Source organism: Zea mays, chromosome 9, assembly GCF_902167145.1.
Source record: "Zea mays cultivar B73 chromosome 9, Zm-B73-REFERENCE-NAM-5.0, whole genome shotgun sequence".
NCBI classification, from domain to species: domain Eukaryota; kingdom Viridiplantae; phylum Streptophyta; class Magnoliopsida; order Poales; family Poaceae; genus Zea; species Zea mays.
Genome location: NC_050104.1, coordinates 21,306,722 through 21,320,209, shown reverse-complemented (window position 1 = coordinate 21,320,209; position 13,488 = coordinate 21,306,722).

Genomic DNA, 13,488 nt, shown 5'->3' with positions numbered 1-13,488 from the left:
GGAGGACATATCCTATGCAATCACTCATTTTGGTGCAAGCGTGCAATCAAACTATCCAGAGCATCCAGTCTAGATCCAACGGTTTCATATAGAAGTGGTTAAATGTAAAATAGACACTAGGTTTCAGGTGGAAGGGGTTAAATGTAAAATAACAGTTACCATTAGATCTAGATCGGATGCACCAGATCGCTTGATTGCATGCTTGCACCAGGATAAGTGATTGCATAGGATATTTTTCCCCTTAAAGGATGCTTCAAACACACTATTTTTATATCTCCTCATGAAGCTACACGAAATTACCCATCATGCCACTAGTTACGCAACGTACAACATTCGTTAGACAACCCACTAATCATCAAGGGTAATCAAGGAAACTCACATAAATCAATTGTATTATGGAAACTGGAGTCCATATGCAAGTCAAATGTTCATAGAACCCACCTTAACAAATTGCTGAAGTTGTTTTATGGTAAAGCTGGAAAACCAAAATTAGAGTTTTTAAAGTAAAGCTCTCTCAAATATGCTCTAAATTCATGCACAGTAAAAATGTCCCGTCCATTACTATCAGGGAAGAGCAAAAACTGAGTAGTGGTGCTCAACTAGGAAAATACATTTCAAAATCCTGGAAAAAAAAGAGTACTCCGGGCTCTGATCTTATATTTGGTTCTACAGTTTGAGATACTTTAATTATACCGTTGTTGATGTAAATCACTAGTAACCTGTTGGATGTAGATATTGGAGCGCAGACTTAGGAATTAGCTTTCCAGAATTTTATTGTTCGGTTACATATGGAGTTAAGATTTGGAAGCAGAGACCCAATTCCCTGGAATTTGACTATAACTAAAAACTCCCTCTCCCAATAAAGAGCATCACTCATATGTATTGTGTAGAATTAGACCACACAATTTCAAAGTCCAATTCAGTGACATCCAAACAACAGAATTGGAATTGCATATCATTTCAATACATGGTTGATTTGGTATTAAACCCGATTCAATTCTACACCTTTCAATATCGACATTCAAACGAAACATAGATGATCCTACGTGTTAGACAACCTATTTTCTTCCATGTTTAAGAGGTTTTCTTCCCAATTATGTGTTGGTTGATTGCCCCTAATTAGGTGATACCCTTCCCTTCTCTATCAGGCGTTGGCTGATTTCCCCTGATTAGGTGTTAATGTGTGATTCTTTCCTATATGATTGTATTATATTTAGTGTGACATCTCCCAGATTGACTTCCTGGTCATTGTTTTCTATAAATCAGGTGGAGCACAATATGACACAGGTCTATATATTTTAATTCTGCTACTCAGTTCCGAAAGGAAATGTGCCCTTGGGCCATTTCTAGTATATTTTGGTGATTAAGTGTCCAACACATATTAAGTGGGTTATTGTATGCCAAACGATGAATGAAGTGAAAATCAGCAAGAAGGTATGTTTCTAAGACTTAGTACATTGTTTTGGGTACTAATATATTTGTCTAAGTGCTAGAATCAGAGAAAAGAGAAAAAGAAAAGGACTTGGCTGGAGCAGCCATGACTCAGCTCGGTCTGGCACACCGGACTCCGGTGGTGCACCGGACAGTGTCCGGTGCGCCAGGCCAGCTCCGGCGAACTGGCCACTCTCGGGAAAACTTCAGCGGCGTATGGCTATAATTCATCGGACTGTCTGGTGGTGCACCGGACTGTCCGGTGAGCCAACGGCCGTCAGCGCAACAGTCGGCCGCCAAATCCGCGGGCGACGCGTGGCCTGCTCCAACGGTCGGCAGGGGGCACCGGACTGTCCGGTGTGCTAACTGCCACCAAACTGCAATGGTCGGCTGTGCCCGATTTGGAAGGGAATCGGGCACCGGACATGAACAGTGGCTGTCCGGTGGCACACCGGACTGTCCGGTGCGCCACCCGACAGAAGGCAACTTTGACCTTACAAGATTGCCTCCAACGGCTCCTAGCTGCCTTGGGGCTATAAAAGGGACCCCTAGGCGCATGGAGGAGTTACCTAAGCATTCCTTGATCATTCCTAAGCACCAAGACTCCATTCTCGCGCATTCGATTCTTTGAGATAGTGACTTGAGCCCCATTTGAGTAGAGAACTCTTCGAGTTGTGTTGTGAGCTCAAGTTGTGGCTTTGTGTGCGTGATTGTGCTCTTGATTTGAGTCTTGTGTGTGTTGCTCTCCCCTCCCTTACTTCCGTGCTTCTTTGTGATCATCAATTGTAAGGGCGAGAGGCTCCAAGTTGTGGAGATTCCTCGCAAACGGGAGAAAGTATAAGAAAGGAAAACATTGTGGTATTCAAGTTGATCATTGGATCACTTGAAAGGGGTTGAGTGCAACCCTCGTCCATTGGGACGCCACAACGTGGAGTAGGCAAGTGTTATACTTGGCCGAACCACAGGATAAATCAACATGTCTTTTGTGTTGTCTTACTTTGTAATCATTGCGTTTCACAAAAGCTCGGTCCTTAGCCACTTGGTTCTATTGCACTAACTCTTAACCAAGTTTTGTGGCTACAAGTATTTGATTTTTACAGGATCACCTATTCACCCCCCTCTAGGTGCTCTCAATTGGTATCGGAGCCGTTCTCTTCACGAAAGGGACTAATCGCCCAAAGAGATGGATCCTAAGGAAAAGGGGATGGTGGTCAACGACAAGGAGAAGGAGTCCTTCCTCAACGAGCCAAGGGACGACAAGCCCACTGGCTCTGGCTCGAGTCACAAGAAGAAGGACGGGAAGAAGAAGAGGCGCATCAAGAAGATTGTCTACTACGACAGCGACGAGTCTTCCTTTTCCCCAAGAGACGATGACAACGAGAAAAGGAAACCGGTTAATTCGAATTTTTCATTTGATTATTCTCGTATTCCTTATAATTCCAATGCTCATTTGCTTTCCATTCCTCTTGGTAAACCTCCACACTTTGATGGAGAGGACTACGCTTTTTGGAGTCACAAAATGCGTAGTCATTTATTCTCTCTTCATCCTAGTATTTGGGAGATAGTTGAGAATGGAATGCAATTTGATAATACGGATACCCCTGTAGTCATTAACGAACAAATTCATAAAAATGCACAAGCTACCACTTTTTTGTTAGCATCGTTGTGTAGGGATGAATATAACAAGGTGACAGGCTTCGACAACGCCAAGCAAATATGGGACACCCTCAAGATCTCGCATGAGGGGAACGACGCCACCATGATCACCAAAATGGAGTTGGTGGAAGGCGAACTAGGAATGTTTGCCATGATCAAGGGAGAGGAGCCAATGCAAACGTACAACAGGCTCAAGACCCTGGTCAACAAGATCAAGAGCTATGGAAGCACGAGATGGATGGACCATGACGTCGTCCGACTTATGCTCAGGTCTTTTACTGTCATTGATCCTCATCTTGTGAACCTCATCTGTGAAAATCCCAGGTACACAAAGATGACTCCCGAGGAGATTCTTGGGAAATTTGTGAGCGGGCGGATGATGGTGAAGGAAGCGCAATACGTTGATGATGCTCTCAATGGCCCTCTACCCGTCTACGAGCCTCAATCGGTTGCTTCAAAGCAACAAGTAGCAGGGATGCGCTACCTAGCAAGGTGGCACAAGTTGAGGCGGTCGGGCTAAACGAGGATGAGATGGCCCTAATCATAAAGCGCTTCAAGACCGTATTGAAAGGACGCAAGGAGTACCCTAACAAGAACAAGGCAAAGGGAAAGCGCTCCTGCTTCAAGTGCGGTAAGACTGGTCATTTTATAGCAAATTGTCCCGATAACTCTAGTGACCAGGAACAAGGAAAGGACGGGAAGAAAGAGAAGAAAAAGAGCTATAAGAAGGCAAAGGGCGAGGCACACATCGGAAAGGAATGGGACTCGGACTGCTCGTCTTCCGATTCCAACGACGAAGGACTCGTTGCCTCAGCCTTCAACAAGTCCTCTCTCTTCCCCAACGAACGCCACACCTGCCTAATGGCAAAGGAGAAAAAGGTAAGCATTCGGGAAACTCCTAAGTATACTACTTCAAGTGATGATGACTCTAGCGATGATGAAGTAGATTATACTGAATTATTTAAGGGTTTAGATAGATCAAAGGTAGATAAAATTAATGAATTAATTGATGCCTTAAATGAAAAGGATAGACTTTTAGAGAAGCAAGAAGACATTTTGTATGAAGAGCATGACAAATTTGTTAGTGTACAAAAGTCTCTTGCTTTAGAAACTAGAAGAAATGAAATTCTATCTTCTGAAATATCTGCCTGCCATGAGTCTATTTCTAGCTTAAAGAGTGTTAATGATGAATTAAATGCTAAGCTAGAAGTAGCTAATAAATCTAATTCATGTGTAGAACATGTTGTAATTTTCAATAGATGCAAGGATTTTAATGTTGATGCATGTGATGAACATTTAGTTTCTATTTCTAAACTAAATGATGAGGTAGCAAGTCTTAATGCTCAACTTAAGATTTGCAAAAGTGACTTTGATAAATTAAAATTTGCTAGGGATGCCTACACGGTTGGTAGACACCCCTCAATTAAGGATGGGCTTGGCTTTCGAAAGGAAGCCAAGAACTTAACAAGCCAAAGGGATCCCATTCCCGTCAAGGAGAAAGGGAAGGCCCCTATGGCTAATAGTGCTCAAAGGAATCATGCTTTTTCATCTATAGTGATAGAAAATTTTCTAGAAATGCTCATAGGAGTTATGCTTATGTTTCACATGTTATGATTACTTCAAGTTCTTCTTTTGTGCATGGTAGAAATATGCCTAGGAAAACTGTCGTTCATCATATGCCTAGAAAAGTATGTAATGAACCCTCTATAATCTACCATGCTTGCAATACTTCTTTGGCAATTTGTTGTAAGAATAAAAAAGTGGTTGCTAGGAAGTTGGGGGCCAAGTGCAAGGGAGACAAGACTTGCATTTGGGTCCCAAAGACTACTGTGACTAACCTTGTAGGACCCAACAAGAGTTGGGTACCTAAAACCCAAGCGTAAATTGTCTTGCAGGTTTATGTATCCGGGGGCTCAAGCTGGATTATCGACAGCGGATGCACAAACCATATGATGGGGGAGAAGAAGATGTTCACCTCCTACGTCAAGAACAAGGGTTCCCAGGATACGATTATCTTTGGAGATGGGAACCAAGGCAAGGTTAAAGGCTTGGGCAAGATAGCCATCTCAAATGAGCACTCTATCTCTAATGTATTTTTAGTAGAGTCGCTAGGCTATAATCTCATGTCTGTTAGTCAATTGTGCCACATGGGCTACAATTGTTTGTTTACAAATGTCGATGTGTCTGTTTTTAGAAGAAGTGATGGTTCATTAGCATTTAAGGGTGTACTAGATGACAAACTCTACTTAGTTGATTTTTCGAAGGAGGAGGCCGATCTAGACGCATGCTTAATTGCTAAGACTAGCATGGGCTGGCTGTGGCATCGCCGTCTAGCACATGTTGGGATGAAGAACCTCCACAAACCTCTAAAGAGAGAGCATGTGTTAGGACTAACAAACGTAAGTTTCGAAAAAGATAGACCTTGTGCAGCTTGTCAAGCAGGTAAACAGGTGGGAAGCACTCATCACAACAAGAATGTGATGACTACATCAAGACCACTGGAGTTACTACATATGGATCTCTTTGGACCCGTCGCCTACCTTAGCATCGGGGGAAGTAAGTATGGTCTGGTTATTGTTGATTTTTCCCGCTTCACTTGGGTATTCTTTTTGCAGGATAAATCAGAAACCCAAGGGACCCTCAAGCGCTTTCTAAGGCGAGCTCAAAACGAATTTGAGCTCAAGGTGAAAAAGATTAGAAGTGACAACGGGTCCGAGTTCAAGAATCTTCAAGTGGAGGAATACCTTGAGGAGGAAGGGATCAAGCACGAGTTCTCCGCTCCCTACACACCACAGCAAAACGGTGTGGTAGAAAGGAAGAACAACACACTTATTGACATGGCGAGGACGATGCTTGGAGAGTTCAAGACGCCCAAGCGGTTTTTGTCGGAAGCTGTGAACACAGCTTGCCATGCCATAAACCGGCTCTATCTCCATCACCTCCTCAAGAAGACCTCGTATGAACTATTGACTGGTAACAAACCTAATGTTTCATACTTTCGTGTATTTGGGAGTAAATGTTACATTCTAGTGAAGAAAGGTAGAAATTCTAAATTTGCTCCCAAAGTTGTAGAAGGGTTTTTACTAGGTTATGACTCAAATACAAAAGCGTATAGAGTCCTCAACAAATCATCGGGTTTGGTTGAAGTCTCTATCGACGTTGTATTTGATGAGACTAATGGCTCTCCAAGAGAGCAAGTTGATCTTGATGATGTAGATGAAGATGATGTTCCAACGGCCGCTATACGCACCATGGCGATTGGAGATGTGCGACCACAGGAACAACAAGAACAAGATCAACCTTCTTCCTCAACCATGGTGCATCCCCCAACTCAAGATGATGGACAGGTTCCTCAAGAAGAGGCGTGTGATCAAGGGGAGCACAAGAAGAACAAGTTATGGAGGAAGAAGCACCACTAGCCCCTCCAACCCAAGTCCGAGCGACGATTCAAAGGAATAATCCCGTCGACCAGATTTTGGGTGATATAAGCAAGGGAGTAACCACTCGCTCTAGATTAGCTAATTTTTGTGAGCATTACTCGTTTGTCTCTTCTATTGAGCCTTTCAGGGTAGAAGAGGCCTTGCTAGATCCGGACTGGGTGTTGGCCATGCAGGAAGAGCTCAACAATTTCAAGCGAAATGAAGTTTGGAGTCTGGTGCCACGTCCCAAGCAAAACGTTGTGGGAACCAAGTGGGTGTTCCGCAACAAGCAAGACGAGCACGGGGTGGTGACACGAAACAAGGCTAGACTTGTGGCAAAGGTTATGCCCAAGTCGCAGGTTTGGATTTTGAGGAGACTTTTGCTCCTGTGGCTAGGCTAGAGTCTATTCGCATTCTATTAGCCTATGCCGCTCACCACTTTTTCAGGTTGTTTCAAATGGATGTGAAGAGTGCTTTCCTCAATGGGCCAATCAAGGAGGAGGTGTACGTGGAGCAACCCCCTGGCTTTGAGGATGACAGAGTTTAGCACGGTGATGACTCAGAAATTTGAGATGTCAATGATGGGCGAGTTGAACTACTTCATCGGGTTTCAAGTGAAGCAACTCAAGGATGGCACCTTCATCTCCCAAATGAAGTACACGCAATACTTGCTCAAGCGGTTCGAGATGAAGGACGCCAAGCCTGCAAAGACACCAATGGGAACCGACAGACACGTCGACCTCAACAAAGGAGGTAAGTCCATTGATCAAAAGGCATACCGGTCTATGATAGGGTCTTTACTTTATTTATGTGCTAGTAGACCAGATATTATGCTAAGCGTATGCATGTGTGCTAGATTTCAATCCGACCCAAGGGAGTGTCATCTTGTGGCGTTTAATCGAATTCTTAGATATCTAGTTGCTACGCCCTGTTTCGGGATCTGGTATCCAAAGGGGTCTACCTTTGACTTGATTGGATACTCAGACTCCGTTTATGCTGGATGTAAGGTTGATAGGAAGAGTACATCAGGGACGTGCCAATTCCTAGGAAGGTCCCTGGTATCTTGGAGCTCTAAGAAACAAACCTCTGTTGCCCTATCCACCGCTGAGGCTGAGTATGTTGCTGCAGGATAGTGTTGCGCGCAACTACTTTGGATAAGGCAAACCCTCCGGGACTTTGGCTACAATCTGAACAAAGTCTCACTCCTATGTGATAATGAGAGTGCAATCCGCATGGCGGATAATCCTGTTGAACACAACCGCACTAAGCACATAGACATTCGACATCACTTTCTCAGAGACCACCAGCAAAAGGGATATATCGAAGTGTTTTATGTTAGCACCGAGAACCAGCTAGCCGATATCTTTACCAAGCCTTGAAATGGAAATGTACCCTTGGGACATTTCTATAAGATTTTGGTGATTAAGTGCTCCACACAAATGCTTTGAGTAATATTTGTGCCAAAGACTTAAGAAGTGCAAATCAAGAGTAAAGGTATGTTTCTAAGACTGAGTACATTGTTTTGGAGACTAATGTATTGTGTCTAAGTGCTAGAAACAGGAAAAGACCAATTTGGAAAAGACTTGGCTGAGCAGCCAAGACTCTGCGCAGTCTGGGAGCACCGGACTGTCCGGTGCGCCAGGCTGGCGTCTGTCAACTGGCTGCTCTCGGGACTTCGACGGCGGTGTACGGCTATAAATCACCGGACCGTCCGGTGAGCCATTCACAGGCGAAGTCGTCGCTCTCGGGTAGCGATCAACGGCGTACGACTATAAATCATCAGACTGTCCGGTGGTGCACCGGACTGTCCGGTGAGCCAACGGTCGGTCGCGCAATCTGCGCGAGACACGTGGCCGAGCCAACGGTCAGAAGAGGACATCGGACTGTCCGGTGTGCACCGGACAGTGTCCGGTGCGCCAACGGCTCCAAGACTTCAACGGTCGGCTGCGCCAGAATAGGAAGGAAATCCGCACCGGACTGTCCGGTGCGCCAGTCGATAGAAGGCAAGATTTGCCTTCCTGGAATGCTCTCAACGGCTCCTAGCTGCCTTGGGGCTATAAAAGGGACCCCTAGGCGCATGGAGGAGGACACCAAGCATTCTCTAAACATTCTCTAAGCATTCCTAAGCACCAAGACTCCAATTCCGCGCATTTGATTCTTTGTGATAGCAACTAGAGCTCCATTTGAGTAGAGAACTCTTCGAGTTGTGTTATGAGCTCGAGTTGTGACTTGTGTGCGTGTTGTGCTCTGATTTTTGTGTTTTGAGTGCGTTGCTCATCCCATATTTCCGTGCTTCTTTGTGAACATCAAATTGTAAGGGCGAGAGGCTCCAAGTTGTGGAGATTCCTCGCAAGCGGGATATAGTAAACAAAGCAAAACACCGTGGTATTCAAGTGGGTCTTTGGACTGCTTGAGAGGGGTTGAGTGCAACCCTCGTCCGTTGGGACGCCACAACGTGGAGTAGGCAAGTGTTGGACTTGGCCGAACCACGGGATAAACCATTGTACCTATCTGTGTTGATCTTCTTGTGGTTATTGTGTTTTGCAAGAACTCCTCTCTAGCCACTTGGCTTTACTGTGCTAACTCCTAATCAAGCTTTGTGGATTAAGTTTCAAGTTTTTACAGGATCACCTATTCACCCCCCTCTAGGTGCTCTCAATTGGTATAAGAGCCGTTCTCTTCAAGAAAGGGACTAATCGCCCGAAGGGATGGATCCTAAGGGAAAGAGGATGGTGGTCAATGATAAGGAGAAGGAGACCATCTTCAACGAGCCGAGGGACGACAAAGCTACTGACTCCGGCTTGAGTCAAAAGAAGAAGGAAGGGAAGAAGAAGAAGAGGCGCATCAAGAAGATCGTCTACTATGACGACAGCGACGAGTCCTCTTCTTCCCAAAAGGACAACGACGACAACGACTACGAGAAAAAGAAGACGGTTAACTCTAATTTTTCTTTCGGTTACTCTCGTATTCCTCAAAGTACCAATGTAATTTACTCTCCATTCCACTTGGTAAACCTCCTCACTTTGATGGAGAGGACTACGGATTTTGGAGTCACAAAATGCGTAGTCACTTGTTCTCTCCCATCCAAGCATATGGGAGATAGTAGAAAGTGGAATGCAATTTGATAGTACTGATAGTCCCATATTTATCAATGAGCAAATTCACAAAAATGCACAAGCTACTACTGTTCTTCTAGCATCATTGTGTAGGGATGAATACCATAAGGTGAGCGGCTTGGATAACACCAAGCAGATCTGGGACACCCTCAAGATCTCGCATGAGGGGAACAACGTCACCATGCTCACCAAGATGGAGTTGGTGGAAGGCGAACTAGGAAGGTTCGCGATGATCAGGGGAGAGGAGCCAACCCAAACGTACAACCGGCTCAAGACCCTCGTCAACAAAATAAGGAGCTATGGAAGCACGCGATGGACGGACCACGACGTCGTCCGCCTAATGCTAAGGTCCTTCACTGTCCTTGATCCACATCTTGTAAACAATATTCGTGAGAATCCTAGGTACACCAAGATGACGCCCGAGGAAATACTTGGGAAGTTTGTAAGCGGGCGGATGATGATCAAGGAGGCAAGATACGTTGATGATGCGTTGAATGGCCCAATCCACGAGCCTCAAACTGTTGCTCTCAAAGCAACGAGGAGCAAGGAAGTGCTACCTAGCAAGGTGGCACAAGTTGAGGCGGCGGGGCTCAATGAGGAAGAGATGGCCCTCATCATCAAGCGTTTCAAGACGGCGCTAAGGGGTCACAAGGAGCATCCCAACAAGAACAAGACGAAGGGGAAGCGCTCGTGCTTCAAATGTGGTAAGATTGGTCATTTTATCGCTAATTGTCCCGATAATGATACTGACCAGGAACAAGAGAAGAAGAGGGAAAAGAAGAAGGCTAAGGGCGAGGCTAACCTTGGCAAGGAGTGGGACTCAGATTGTTCGTCATCCGACTCCGACAACGAAGGACTCGCCGCCTCGGCTTTCAACAAATCATCCCTCTTCCCCAACGAGCATCACACTTGCCTCATGGCAAAGGAGAAGAAGGTAAACACTCAAAAGACTACTTATGCTTCTTCTAGTGATGATGAATCTAGCAATGATGAAATAGATTATGCTAGTTTGTTCAAGGGCTTAGAAAGAACTAAGATTAATAAGATTAATGAATTAATCGATGCCTTGAATGACAAGAATAGATTGTTAGAAAAGAAAGATGATCTTTTGTATGAAGAACATGATAAAGTTGTAGAGGCACAAAAATCTCTTGCTTTAGAAGTCAAAAGGAATGAAATGCTTTCTTGTGAACTATCTACTTGCCATGAGACCATTTCTAGTTTAAAAAGTGTTAATGATGATTTAAATGCTAAACTAGAAGTAGCAAATAGATCTAACTCTTGTGTAGAACATGTTGTAATCTGCAATAGGTGTAAAGATTTTGATGTCGATGCTTGTAGTGAACACCTAGTTTCTATTGCAAAGTTAAATGATGAAGTGGCTAGTCTTAATGCCCAACTTAAGACTAGCAAGAATGAATTTGACAAACTAAAATTTGCAAGGGATGCCTACACTATTGGTAGACATCCCTCAATTAAGGATGGGCTTGGCTTTAAGAGAGAAGCCAAGAACTTAACAAGTCATAAGGCTCCCATTCCCGCCAAGGAGAAAGGGAAGGCTCCTATGTCTAATAGTAGTCAAAAGAATCATGCTTTCATTTATGGTAATAAGAAATATTCTAGAAATGCTCATTATGATAGGAGTTGTAATGCTTATGATTCAAATGCAATGTTTGCTTCAAGTTCTTCCTATGTGCATGGTAGAGATATGCCTAGGAGAAATGTCATTCATCATATGCCTAGGAGAAATGTTGCTAATGTTCCTAGGAAAATTAATGAACCTTCTACAATTTATCATGCTTGCAATGCTTCCTTTGCTATTTGTAGAAAGGATAAGAAGGTGATTGCTAGGAAATTAGGGGCAAAATGCAAGGGAGATAAAACTTGCATTTGGGTCCCTAAGGCTATTGTTACTAACCTTGTAGGACCCAACAAGAGTTGGGTACCTAAGACCCAAGCCTAATTTACCTTGCAGGTTTATGCATCCGGGGGATCAAGCTGGATTATCGACAGCGGATGCACAAACCACATGACAGGGGAGAATAAGATGTTCACCTCCTACGGCAAGAACAAAGATTCCCAAGACTCAATCATATTCGGTGACGGGAATCAAGGCAAGGTCAAAGGACTAGGAAATATTGCTATTTCATACGAGCACTCTATTTCTAATGTGTTCTTAGCTGAGTCACTTGGATATAACTTGTTGTCTGTGAGTCAACTTTGTAATATGGGATACAATTGCTTATTCACAAACGTAGATGTGTCTGTCTTTAGAAGGAGTGATGGTTCATTAGCTTTTAAGGGTGTATTAGACGACAAACTCTATTTAGTTGATTTTGCAAAAGAGGAGGCCGGTCTAGATGCATGCTTAATTGCTAAGACTAGCATGGGCTGGCTGTGGCATCGCCGCTTAGCACATGTGGGGATGAAGAACCTTCACAAACTTCTAAAGGGAGAACATGTGATAGGTCTAACAAATGTTACTTTCGAAAAAGATAGACCTTGTGCAGCTTGTCAAGCAGGTAAACAAGCGGGAAATGCTCATCACAGCAAGAACGTGATGGCCACATCAAGACCCCTGGAGCTGCTTCATATGGACCTCTTCGGACCCGTCGCCTATCTAAGCATAGGAGGAAGTAAGTATGGTCTTGTTATAGTTGATGATTTTTCCCGCTTCACTTGGGTATTCTTTTTGCAGGATAAATCTGAAACCCAAGGGACCCTCAAGCGCTTCCTAAGGAGAGCTCAAAATGAATTTGAGCTCAAGGTGAAGAAGATAAGGAGCGACAACGGGTCCGAGTTCAAGAACCTTCAAGTGGAGGAGTACCTTGAGGAGGAAGGAATCAAGCACGAGTTCTCCGCTCCCTACACACCACAGCAAAACGGTGTGGTAGAGAGGAAGAACAGGACGCTCATAGACATGGCGAGGACAATGCTTGGAGAATTCAATACGCCCGAGCGGTTTTGGTCGGAAGCCGTGAACACGGCTTGCCACGCCATAAACCGGGTATACCTTCATCGCCTCCTCAAGAAGACTTCGTATGAGCTTCTAACCGGTAACAAACCCAATGTTTCATACTTTCGTGTATTTGGGAGTAAATGCTACATTCTAGTGAAGAAAGGTAGAAATTCTAAGTTTGCTCCCAAAGCTGTAGAAGGGTTTTTGTTAGGTTATGACTCAAATACAAAGGCGTATAGGGTCTTCAACAAATCATCGGGTTTGGTTGAAGTCTCTAGCGACGTTGTATTTGATGAGACTAATGGCTCTCCAAGAGAGCAAGTTGTTGATCTTGATGATGTAGATGAAGAAGACGTTCCAACGGCCGCAATACACACCATGGCGATTGGAGATGTGCGGCCACAAGAACAAAAAGAGCAAGATCGACCATCTTCCTCAACAATGGTGCATCCCCCAACTCAAGACGATGAACAGGTTCATCAAGAGGAGGCATGTGATCAAGGGGGAGCACAAGATGATCATGTAATGGAGGAAGAAGCACAACCGACACCTCCAACTCAAGTTCGAGTGACGATTCAAAGGAATCATCCCATCGACCAAATTTTGGGTGATATTAGCAAGGGAGTAACTACTCGCTCTAGATTAGTTATTTTTTGTGAGCATTACTCTTTTGTCTCTTCTATTGAGCCTTTCATGGTAGAAGAGGCCTTGCTAGATCCGGACTGGGTGTTGGCCATGTAGGAAGAGCTCAACAACTTCAAGAGAAATGAAGTTTGGACACTGGTGCCTCGTCCCAAGCAAAACGTTGTGGGAACCAAGTGGGTGTTCCACAACAAACAAGACGAGCACAGAGTGGTGACAAGGAACAAGGCTAGACTTGTGGCAAAAGGTTATGCCCAAGTCGCAG